The 12917-nt window shown below is 33.6% G+C and overlaps 1 long non-coding RNA gene across 1 annotated transcript; it reads right to left on the bottom strand.

The window, feature by feature from the left end:
* Window positions 1-10768: 10768 nt before the first annotated feature.
* On the bottom strand, window positions 10769-11326 carry LOC149191693 (uncharacterized). The gene is made up of 2 exons (XR_016254842.1): window positions 11274-11326; window positions 10769-11135 (listed from the first exon to the last, which is right to left on the bottom strand). It is a non-coding gene; the product is annotated as an uncharacterized LOC149191693 (long non-coding RNA).
* Between the last annotated feature and the right edge of the window lie 1591 nt (window positions 11327-12917).

Below are 12917 nucleotides of genomic sequence, written 5' to 3'. Positions count from 1 at the left end.
ATTTTCAAATAAGCTAATTTCCATAGCACAATAGAGTATATTAAGCGCCGAGGCAGAAGAACAAGAGAAAACCAGTGCCGAAAAAGTGTATCTCACGAGACAGTTAAGTTGAATAGGTTTCTAGGTCGAGACCGAACCAAAGCACACGAAGCAGCACACTCTTACAGTGAAAATCGCACCAGAAGGACTACACAGTGAAACCCTCGAGCTCCAACAGAATGAGGAGCAAATGACCGGGAGAATAGGGTTTGCAGGTCACTTACTAAAGCAGGAGTGAGATTATCGAGGAGTGGACACCTGTCCAAGAACTAACGGTGCTCGTACGAGTCATAAATACTGGGAGCGAAGATATCTAATAAATCATTGTAATCAACAACCGAATAAACTAATCACACAGTCAATAAAACTATTAATCATTTCAATTAATTTTTATCCATTTATTAAGGTTACCGAGTGTAACGAGGGGCTGGACCCATCAAGTGGTATCAGAGTGGGAAATTGAAAGTGCCTGGATAGACATGGAAATTGGAACACGAGGACGTGGGAGAGGTGTGCGCAGAGTAGCAGATGAAGGACTGAGAGAAGAAACAAGGATCCTTACTGCTCGTTTGGAGGTAATGGAAGCAGGAAGGAGAAGGGATCCAGAGATAAGAGATGACAGTGAGGAAGAATTCATAGTTACAACAGACGGGTCGGATGAGGAAGGACTGGAAATGAGGTTGTTGAGGTCGGTCCTGTTGGCCAACAGCAAGCCCGGACCGGAGATCCCAAATTACGATGGAAACCTGTCCACAGAAGTTCTGTCGAACTGGATTAGCGAGTTGGACAAGTATTTTGAATGTGAAGAGGTCAGTGAGGACCGAAGAGTCAAGTTCGCTGCAACAAAGTTGAGAGGACCAATAAAACAAGTGACCAATAAAGAAGTGGCCAAGGATGGTGGCCAAGCTGAAAGGTAGATTTCTGCCTAAGGATTACGAGGTTGCACTGTATTGACAGGTGCAAAATGTGAGACAAAAAGGGATGACAATGAGAGAGTATACGGAAGAATCCTACTGGGTAAACTTAAGAGCTGGTTACACCGAGGACACCCCAAAGAACACAACAAGATACGTAAATGGTTTGAGATTGGAAATATTGGATGAAATCAACATTGTTTCCCCGAGAATATAGAAGAAGCCTATCAAAGTGCTGTTAAGGCTGAGGAAAAGATTACCAGCGAACAAAATGCTAGGAGAGGATGGGGAACCAGCAGAGGACAAGGACAGTCCTATGCAGAGGACGAACTACCAGTGATAGCAAAGAGGGTAGCAGCTCCAAGGCTTTAGGAAAAGCAGAAAAATGAGACAGCATTAGAGGTGACAGGCCATATCAGTGAGGAAGAGGGAATGGCCGAGGTAGAGGAGCTATCTATCAGTGCTACAGGTGCCACAAATGGGGGCACATATCTTTTGAATGCCCAGAAGCGGAACAAGCTAGCCAGAGAGGAAAATTTGTTGCATAGCTTGAGGAAGTAGAGGCACCACCCCAAGAAGTAGAAAACGTGCCAAAAACAGGGGAAGCCTTAGTTTTGAACAAAGTGTGGTTGAAACCAGCCAAAGAAACAGCTGAACAGACCCAAAGGAAAGCATTATGCTAGACAGTTTGCAAATTGCACGTGAAACGCTGCAAGGTGATCATCGACAGTGGGAGTACGGATAATTTGGTTGCCATTGAGATGGTAGAGAAGTTGGGTTTGAAGCGGCTGAAGCACCCCACCCCTTACAAGGTGTCATGGTCATAGAAAGGCCACGAGCTGTTTGCTGATGAAGAGTGTGAAGTTAAGTTCCATATTGGCAAGTACAAAGACAACGTTATTTGTGATATTATGCCAATGGACGTGTGTCACATACTGCTAGGAAGACCATGGCAGTATGATCAAAAGGTAGTACATGACGGGAAGAAAAACTGCTACAAGTTTGTTAGCGATGGGATCAAGCACACACTTGTGCCCATCAAGGAGGAGGAGACAGCAGATGTAAGCAAGATGAAAGCATTACTAATGGGTGGAAAACAGTTTTTGAAGCAGATCGACGAAAGTGAGGTGAACTATGCTATTATGAGGAGGGCCAAGACAACGCTATTGCACAAAGAGAGGTTTGGTTTTCCTGCAGAAATTCAGGAAATGCTATAGGAGTTTACTGATATTGTAGTTGACGATTTTCGAGACAAGTTGCCTCCCAAAAGAAGCATCAGTGATCATGTCGACTTCATACCTGGAGCAAGCCTACCAAATAAGGCAACATATAGGAAGAGCCCCAAAGATAATGAGGAGAACAGAAAACAGGTGCAGGGGTTGCTAGATAAAGGGCTAATAAGGGAGAGTTTGAGCCCTTGTGCAGTACCAACAATTCTCGCTCCCAAAAAAGGAGGAGTGGGGCAAATGTGCACAGATTCGAGGGCCATCAATAAAATCACCATTAGGTACAGATTTCCACTACCACAGATGGACGATATGAAAGACTACCTCAGTGGGGCAGCATACTTCACGAATATTGATCTAAAGAGTGGCTATCATCAAATCCGGATAAGGGAAGGAGATGAGTGCAAGACAGCCTTCAAGACCAATGAAGGGTTGTACAAGTGGCTAGTCATGCCGTTCGGTTTGAGTAACGCCGCTAGTACTTTTATGTCGTTGATGAACGAAATGCTGAAAGAGTTCATCGAAAAGTTTGTGATAGTGTACCTTGATGACATATTAATTTTCAGCAAGACTAAGGAGGAACACTTTCGACATGTTCTAGGTGTGCTCGAGAAATTGCAGCAGAATAAGTTGCTGATAAATTTGAAAAAATGTACTTTCCTACAAAGGGAACTGGTTTATCTAGGCTTTGAAATTGCAGAAAACGCGCTGAAGATGGACCTAGAAGAAATTGCAGCGATCATTAACTAGCCATACCCGAAAAACCTGTTTGAGGTACGTAATTTTCATGGGTTGGCGAGTTTTTATCGCAAATTTATAAGAAATTTCAGTGAAATCTACGCGCCTATGTTGGACACTATAAAAAAGTCAAGTCAACTTTTTTGTTGGACTGAGGTAACAGAGGAAATCTTTCAGCGCCTAAAGAAGAAAATTACAAAAAGGCCAATTTTAAGGTTACTAGATTTTAATAATCTTTTCCAGGTTCGCTGCGATGCAAGCGGTACAGCTATTGGCACTGTACTCGGCCAAGAATACAAATCTGTTGTATTTTTCAACGAGAAGTTGAATGAAAGCAGGCAGAAGTATTCATCCTATGACATGGAATTATATGCTGTCGTCCAAGCACTGATGAATTGGGGACATTATCTGCTCGGGAGTGAATTTGTGTTATTTTCTGATAATTTTGCACTACAATATGTGATGCAACAACATAAACTGAACCACAAGCATGCCAAGTGGGTCAAATATTTGCAGAGTTTCACCTTTGCGTTGAAACACATCAACGGGCAGGCCAACAAGGTGGTAGATGCGTTGAGAAGAAGAGCCTTGCTCTTACAAGAAAGGACGATACAAGTGCTAGGCTTTGAGCATTAAAAGACTTGTATGAGACTAACGCGGATTTCTAGCCAGACATTTTGTTATAGATAAAACTTTAAATTAGCTCAAACACTTCTATTACTGGCCAAGAATGTGAAGGGATATGCAGCGATGTGTGAGTAGGTGTAAAGTCTGCCAATTAGCGAAAGGACATAGTTAAAACACCAGACTTTACACACCACTCCTTGTTCCAAATAGACCATGGGACGCGGTCAGCATTGACTTTTGTCTTGGAACTGCCTAGAACACAGCGAGGTTATGACTCGATGATGGTAGTGGTAGAGAGGTTTTAAAAAATGGCGCATTCCATCCCTTGTCGAACAAGTAGTGATGCCACTCATGTAGCTCACGTGTTTTTCACTGAGATTGTTAGATTACACGGCCTACCCAGATCTATAATTTCTGACAGGGACGTGAAATTCACAGGACACTTTTGGCGCACCATGTGGAAGAAGTTGGATACACAATTGAACTTCAGCTCTCCATATCATCCATAGACTCACGGGTAAACGAAAGTGGTGAATAGTAGTTTGGGGAACCTGCTACGGAGCCTGACTGGAGAGAATTCACAGTTATGGGATCGTACGCTTGCTCAAGCAGAACTCGCTTATAATGATTCACCGAACCGCAGCACTGGACACAATCCATTTCAGAGCCTGTATGGCATGCAACCTCGTGGAGTACGAGTTGCGGGATCTGGGAAAATTGGAGAAGAGAAGTGCCGATGGAGAAGATTTCGCTAAAGCGATGAATGATCTACATGAGCAAGTGAAATCAAAGTTGCAGGGCAACATTCAGAAATACAAACAAAATGCAGATTTAAAGCGGCGAGAAGTGCAATTCAATGTAGGGGATGAAGTCCTTACACACTTACGCAAAGAACAGTTTCCTAAGGGCACATATAACAAGGTGAAATTTAAGAAGATTGGCCCCTGCAAAATTCTAAATAAATTCTCAGCTAACACTTATGAAATACAACTGCCACTAGATATAGGCATATCACCTATTTTCAACGCGGCAGACATGTTCCCATATACTGCCAACCCTGAAGATGGCAGTGTGGTACGGCCAGAACGTGACACCCAGTTTGAAGGCGGTTCTTGGATGAGGAAAATGCCTTCGGCTCAACCCCATGAGATCTCGAAGATTCTCGACACACAGGTGGCCAAGCAAACTCGCAAGAAAGAGTATCTGCGGTACCTTGTCAAGTGGAAGAACCGTCCTATCGAGGACAGTTCGTGGCTCGACGCAGCACAAATACAGAAGGCAGGTTATTCTGTGGAGGAGCTCATATAACGGAGCCATGACTTTTTATTACCCCAATAGCCAAATGCAGGAGCATCTCGCTGACGAAGGTCATCATGACAGAGGGTCATTTGGTCTCTGAGAGGACCGAGGAGGAAATTTCAAGTGGACACTTTAATTTCGTTTCTTTTGTTATTATTTTAATTTCTTAGAGAAAAAGTACTTAGGAAGATATAAGCTGAAATTAAACAAGTTGTTGTAGTTAATTATTTTCATTTTTTTTTTCATGTTAACTTTTACACATCATAGGGTAGGGAAATAAACAGTTTTAGAACTGAAAATGAACTATCAGAATGTAACTAACATTAGTTAAGAGATTCTTTCCAGGAAATTATTGAAAAGGAGACAAAATGCATTGTAAGAGGTTCGACTTTTAGAGAAACAGAAATATAATAAAAACATCTCTGAGCACACAAGTTATATTTTGGCATACCACAATTGTCTATCTACAATTTGTTGAATTGCTTGATACAGTCAAAGTAAATTGTGTGGTATCTATTCTACAAAGCATGCATATATATATATATATATATATATATATATATATATATATATATATATATATATATATATTGTTCTACTCGTATTGGCTACACAGGCCAACAAATCAACAAAATCTTGCAAGTATAGACACGAAAGAAACTACAAAGACGAGGCCGCATAGTCCTAGAATTATTAAATCAAAAGAGAAAACGGAGTCCCTACAAGATACACAAATTCCGACCAGCAAAGAAAGATACCAATAGTACAGGTATTTCTGAAGAGGAAACCGTCTCTTTTTATTCACAAAAGTAACCGTAAATCTCTGTTCAATATACATACAGTCTATGCAAAATAACATTGTACAAATCGAATGAGATTGTAATAGTGGACGGGTTTTAGAAACCCTAACTGTAAACAAACCTACAACAACAACCCAGAACAAAAACATTGCAAGTCTAACAGACTCGGCTACATTATATCGACCAGCCAAAAGTCTTCACAACAGACTACCCTAACCGAAGCCAGCGGTAGAGATAAAAAAGTGAACAAGATTGACAAGGAGCGACCCTACCCAGGTGAGCACGCCACAAAGCCGAAGCCAAGTCCTCCGGGACGAACCCACCTGCAACAAAATTGCTAACAATAAAGCGTGAGCATTTCGCGACAAGAATAGAACAAGAAACAAAAAAATATGTAAACATACGGTTCGAGTTTACTAGTGCAGAGAAAGAGTGCCGGGTTACAATCACCAAGGGTCCCTCTGCTAAAAAAGGAGCAAGCGAGAGAGATAAATGCATAGAAAGGGGAGAAGAATGATAGCATATAACGGGACCTTACCTTCGCCGTTGAAGAAGAAATCGAAGTTGAACACCCTCACACCACAAAGTGTTAAGGAAACAAGGCAATATGACCAGAGAACTCTAAGAATGGTTGAATCAAAGAAACCAAGAAAGGAACAGTCGCAGAGTCCAACAAAACGACCAACTCTAACCACACATAGAGAAAATTCACAATTTTTTCAAATAAGCTAATTTCCATAGCACAACAGAGTATATTAATAACAAGAGAAAACCAGTGCCGAACAAGTGTATCTCACTAGAGAGTGAAGCTTAACAGGTTTTGTAGATAGAGACCGAACCAAAGCACAAGAAGCAGCACAAAGGATGATTACACAGTGAAACCCTCGAGCTCCAACAGAATGCCGTTGAAGAAGAAATCGAAGCCAAAGACCCTCAGACCACAACCTATTAAGGAAACTGGGCAATATGGCAATATGACGAGAGAACTCTCACAATGGTTGAATCAACAAAACCAAGAAAGGAACAGTGGCAGAGTCCAACAAAACAACCAACTGTAACCACACAAAGAGAGAAAATTCACAATCTTTTCAAATAAGCTCATTTCCATAGGAGGCAGAAGAACAAGAGAAAACCAGTGTCGAACAAGTGGATCTCACTAGAGAGTGAAGCTTAACACGTTTTGTAGATCGAGACCGAACCAAAGCACAAGAAGCACCACACACTCTTACAGTGAAAATCACACTAGAAGGATGACTACATAGTGAAACCCAACAGAATGACTAGCAAATGACTCTGAGAATAGGGTTTGTGGTTCACTTATCAAAGGAGGAGTGAGATTATGGGTGAACACTTGTCCAAGAACTAACGGTGTGGTACAAGTCATAAATACGCCAAGATATCTAATAAATCATTGTAATCAACAACCCAATAAACTAATCACATAGTGAATCAAACTATTAATCATTTCAATTAATTTTTATCGTGCAATCTTTTAATTTTATAATATGGAATATAAAATAAATTTAAAATGAATTTAAAATACATTATATTATAGATATAAACTTGTTTAATTGAAAAGTGAAATTTTAATATTTAAATTTTTGATGTATTAAACCAAAATTTATAAAATAAAACCAAAAAGAAATTAAAAAATTCATGTCTATAGGGCATAGAGTTTCAATCTTTTTAGATTAACTTGAGACATAAAATCCAAATTTTAAATTTTTTAATGCAATCTTTTAATTTTATAATATGGAATATAAAATACAAAGATAAGTTTTAAAATGTGAAAATAAATTTTACAACGCAAGTTCTTATAATGAATTTAAAATACATTATATTATAGATATAAACTTGTTTAATTGAAAAGTGAAATTTTAATATTTAAATGTTTGATGTATTAAACCACCAAAATTTATAAAATAAAATCAAAAAGAAATTTAAAAATTCATGTCTACAAGGCATAAAGTTTCAATCTTTTTAGATTAACTTGAAACATAAATCCAAATTTTAAATTTTTTAATATGGAAGGATAAAAAATAAAAAATAAAATAAAATAGAATAAATTTTTTTTTAAAGTCTGAGATTAACTTCTAAAAACAAGCTATTAAATGAATTTAAATACATTATATTATAGATATAAATTAGTTTAATTATAAACTGAAAATTTAATATTTAAATATATCATGAGATAAGGAAAATTTTATAAAATAAATGTCATAAAATGCAACAGAAATTAAGAAATTCATGTCTATAGGGTATAAAATTTCATTCTTTATTTACATCAACTTGAAACATAATATTTGCATGGTTTGTATAAATGTTCAAATTTTTAAACTTATTATTATTAACTATATCAAATTTTAACATGTAATTGTATAGAATCATCCAATATAAAAAAATTAATTTTAAATTTCATTTTATCCAAATTTTAAATTTTATAATATGGAATATGAAATACAAAAGTAAGTTTTAGAATGTGAGAACAAATTTTAAAATGAAAGCTATTAAATGAATTTAAAGTACATTACATTACACATATGAATTAGTTTAATTAAGAACTAAAATTTGAATATTTTGTGGTATACTAAAAAAATTATAAGATAAAATGTCATAAAATGCAAAAGAACTTTGGAAATTCATGTCTACAAGGCATCAAATTTCATTTTTTGTTTGATATAAACTTGAAACATAAAATTTTCCATTCTTTGTATAAATGTTCAAATTTTTGAGATTTCATCATTTTTAAATTATATCAAATTTTAACATGTAATTGTATAGGGTCATCTAATACAAATAATTAATTTTAAATGTCATATTCCAATTCTCATTAAAACATATCCAATCTTTTAATTTTATAATATGGAATATAAAATGCAAAACTAACTTTTAAAATGTGAGAATAAATTTTAAAATGTAGCCTCTTAAATGAATTTAAAATACATTGTGTTATAGATATAAATTGGTTTAATTAAAAACTAGAAAATTAATATTTAAATATTTGTTGGAATAAACAAAAATTTATAAAATAAATTGCCATAAAATACAAAAGAAATTTAAAAATTCATGTAAATTTCTATCAACTTGAAACATAAAATTGGAGTTGTTTGTATAAATGTTTAAGTTTTAAGACTTCATCTTTATTAATTATAGCAACTTTTAACATGTAATTGTAAAAAGTCATCCAATACAATAAAAAAGAAAAGAAGAGGAGGAGAGAAGTAAGTTTTAAATGTTTTTAAAATATGTCCAAACTTTAAATTTTATAATATGGAATATAGAATAAAGACCTAAGTTTTAAAATTCAAGCTCTTAAATGAACTTAAAGTACATTACATTATAGATATAAATTAGTTTAATTAAAAACTGAAAATTCAGTGTTTAAATACTTTATGGGATAAGCAAAATTTTATAATAAAAAAATGTCTTCAGATGCAAAAGAAATTCATGTCTACAACTCATAAAATTTCAATCTTTTTTTACATTATAACTTGAAACATGATATTTGCATTGTTTATATAAATGTTCAAATTTTGAAATTTATGATTATTAACTATATCAAAATTTTAACATGTAATTATGTAGAGTCATCGAATCTTAAATTTCATTTTCTTATTCTCATTAAAATATATTCAAACTCGTAAATTTTATAATATGGAATATAGAATACAAAAGTAAGTTTTAAAATGTGAGAATAAATTTTAAAATTTTATACAAAAGTAAGTTTAAAATGTGAGAATAAATTTTAAAATAGAAGCTCTTAAATGAGTTTAAAATACATCAAAATTTTGTTTAATTAAAAACTAAAAAATTCATATTTAAATATGTGTTTGACTAAGCCAAAAAATTATAAAATAAAATGCCATAAAAGTTTAAAAGAAATTTAGAAATTCATGTATAAAGTGCAGAAAATTTCAATCTTCATTTATTTAGATTAAATTGAAACATAAATTTTGCATTAACCAAAAAATGTAGTATCATTATAATATTTTAAGAAAACAAATTAAAAAGATAAAAATAAATGGATAACTCATCACAACATTATAATTCAATTTACAATTATATAATTGGATATCATATAATCCAATACAAATATATGTAAATTAATTTGAAATGCAAATTTCCCATCCAAACTCATCATTACAATACATTAAAAGATAAATTTGATAGCAATATAATCATTATATTTGAACATTTCATACAAAAATCACATGTTTTTTCTTTTATAAAATTACAGTTTAAGATACATTTTTTTTCAGGTTAGGTAAGTCAAACATCAAAAGTATTTATATTATTTGGATAAAGCTAGATTAGAATTTAAATATCATATGAATGTAATAAGAGTCCTTGTCTCTCAAATATCAAATTTTAAATAGTTAAATTAACTTAAATAGACAATGTTATGTGTACCACCTTATACACACAAACACAACACCAACAACAACATCACACTCAACAAAAAGGGTACAACACTACACAACACAACACAAATATATCAATTTAAGCTTTTATTTATAATATTCTCCTTTATATATCAGATTTTAACATGAAAAAAAGTGTAACTTTATAAATGCCATTGGAGTACATAAATGTGTGTATAAGCATCAAATTTTAAGTAGTGGAATTGAAAATTAGATAGTGTAAGTGTCCAAGTAATCAAACATTGAAATCTTTGAATGTGATTTTCATAAATATGGGGGGCATGTAAAAGTGTGTTTGTATAAATTTTGGAATTTCCATAATTAATTTCTATTAAGAATGCAATTGTAGAGTCATGAAACATTGAACTTTTTAAATGTCATTTTACAATTTTCATTATTTATATGTATAGGCCTCAGTCGTAAGATTTAAATTCCAAAATGTCAAGTTTGAAATATCCAAGTGGTTGTGCTACACTTCATGTTTGAAAATGGCAAAAAATTAAAATTCAAATGCCAGGTTGAAAATTAAATATATCAAAAGTTTTTGCATAAAGAGTAGTGTACTGTAAATTTTGAAGGTAATATTTTGTTAGCAATTTTATTATATAATTATTATTGAAAAGATCACTTAATAGTAAAAAAATATTATTAATATTTTAAGATCAAAATAAGTAATAAAAAAGAACTGTTATTATAAAAAGATAGAAAATTAAAATTAAATTTTTTATAACCAAAAGCCACATAAAAATAACAAAAAATTTAAAAACTAAACTACAAAGCATCATAAACATAATAAAAAGTGACACTCCTCCATGATAGCTTTGGCCATGGCTATCCATGAAGGTTGTGAGAAGGGGCAACCCCTTCTCAAAAAAAAATTATTTGATTTATATCTATTATAGTTTTTTCTTTTTTCTTTTTGGCTCTTTACATCAACAATATACAATTGTCTTCACCAATTACACTTTTCTGTCAAAGGCTATTCATCTACTTGCTACTCCTATTCAACCTTCTCTCCATGTACCTCTTTAGCACACTATCTTACTCTTGTAAAAAGAAATTTCCATGTACCTGTGATATTCATAACACAAGAAAATTAAATATTTAATAGCAATTTTACTCTCAATTAATAAAAACAAAAACAATTATTTAAATATACTTTCAAATCCAACAATTTTCCTATTGATTCATCACTAATTACATTCTTACCTTCCAACTCCCCCAAAATATGTCACTCTTTTGTTAAAGCAATTTCCATCTCTTCTCCTCCATCATTCTGTTTCATATCATAAGAAAGTTAAATGTTTAATAACATTTTTTTGAAAAATACACTAAAAACAAAATACAATTAATGAAATATTCTTTCATATCCACTACAAATTAAATAAATTTAAATATTCTTTTCGAATCCCATTCAAAATAAATAAATGTTATAAGCAATAAAAAAATTCTCCTTTATAAATATCCCCCAGCATTTCACATGAAATCCAAAATAGTAAATTGTAATAGATATATATATATAATATGAGATTATCTAGAGCACTAAAAGCAAGTTAATAGAAGGTCTTAAACAACTAAATATCTTCACTTCTGTCATAATATCAGCAAAGCTAGCTAATAATAGGAGACCTCTTTTTATGGCACATATCTACACCTAATACTTCAAAGTTACAACACAGTGAAAATATTTATTAGCATATGTTTTGCAATTGACATCTACTCTCTTGGCTTTCCAAAGCATTTTGATCTACTTTTCCTAAAGCTCATTTCAGGGGTGTTAGAGAATGTTGTCAATGTTGTTATCATTTCAATTCAGTTGACATGGACATCCTTAGATGCCACTGTTATTTCAATTAGTTGTGTTGTAATCTCTCAACTTGAAATATAAAAAGCACTTATATGGGCCAAGGCCACAAAAATGTTTCTAGTAGACTGGTCAAGGGACCACAAAGAATGTTGAACAAGTATGACACCATCTGTCATTTCAATTAGTTGTGCTATAATCAATCTCTCAACTTGAAATATAAAAGACAGTTCTATGGATAAGGCCACAAAAACCACATAAGTTACATGAGAGCTCGAAAACCCTAAGTATATTTAAGATTAAATCAATTGTATCCCATAGCAGAAGACTAAAACAACACATTCAAAAATGTATAACTAAAAATAAACCCTACGAAGGGCCTCACCCTTCAAAGTCCTGCGTGCACCCATATTATGCATTTTCACCACATTATAGACCCTTAAGTCGACGTCCATGAGAAATTAAAAATAAAAAACCTTCATGTGAATGTGTGGACAAAGTAAAATCATGTCCCATGCATTTTTCTGGGCACATGAGCACAAACCCCTGAGAGGGGCTACACTTACCTATAAACACATTTTACAAATTACAATATGCAATTAAGTAGAAGAAGTTGGTTAGCCATGACGTGTCAAAAAGAGAAGTAGTGTTATTTAGAACATGGAACCCTTTCAAAGCACCTCGAGCGAGGATAGATCCTTGAATAGGGAAAGACTTTCTTGTAATTTGAGCTCGACACTCCTTACACTTACCTAGAAATAGAGTTGTGAGAGTGAGAATCACACTAAATTCACAAAATGTAAATTGAGAACTAAGTGGTTCAAGGGATGGTTACAAATACTTGTACAAGGGGTAAGGGAGATACAACCTTTTCTGCAAGCGGATGTGTAAAGTAATAGAGGGGTTAATTCGAATCGGCCATACAGTTAAGAGAAGGAGATGTTGAGGAAACACAATCATGTCAAACACCATAAAATATTATTATATTTTGATATTGGAACGAGGAATATTACCTAATGAAATTGGAGCCAAGGATCATTTTTGGAGTG

This window comes from Pinus tabuliformis, chromosome 2_2, assembly GCF_031772625.1.
Source record: "Pinus tabuliformis cultivar Carrire ecotype Pingquan chromosome 2_2, CPIR1, whole genome shotgun sequence".
Classification (NCBI taxonomy): Eukaryota; Viridiplantae; Streptophyta; class Pinopsida; order Pinales; family Pinaceae; genus Pinus; species Pinus tabuliformis.
The sequence above is the reverse complement of the archived record's forward strand: the minus strand, read 5'-3'. Positions and strand labels throughout refer to the sequence as shown.